Below are 306 nucleotides of genomic sequence, written 5' to 3' on the forward strand. Positions count from 1 at the left end.
AGGCTCCTGGATTATGTAATTCATTTATATTTTAATGCAGTTAAGTGTGGGGCCCGGTCTGGGAATCTGCTTTATTATTCCCTAATCGAGCTCCACGTCACCTACCCTGTTTGGGGGGCGTGACATCGGGCGTACTGGAAAGCATCTTTTTTGAGCGTGGGCCAGTAGTATCCTTGCCTCAAAACCTTTAGCGCTAAAGATTGTCCCCCGGAATGATTGCCACAGATCCCTTCATGTATTTCTTGGAGGACCTTCGGGGCTTCGGCATCATCTAGGCACCGTTGTAGAGGTGTAGAGTAGCCTCGT

This window comes from Morus notabilis, unplaced genomic scaffold, assembly GCF_000414095.1.
Source record: "Morus notabilis unplaced genomic scaffold, ASM41409v2 Scaffold698, whole genome shotgun sequence".
NCBI classification, from domain to species: Eukaryota; Viridiplantae; Streptophyta; class Magnoliopsida; order Rosales; family Moraceae; genus Morus; species Morus notabilis.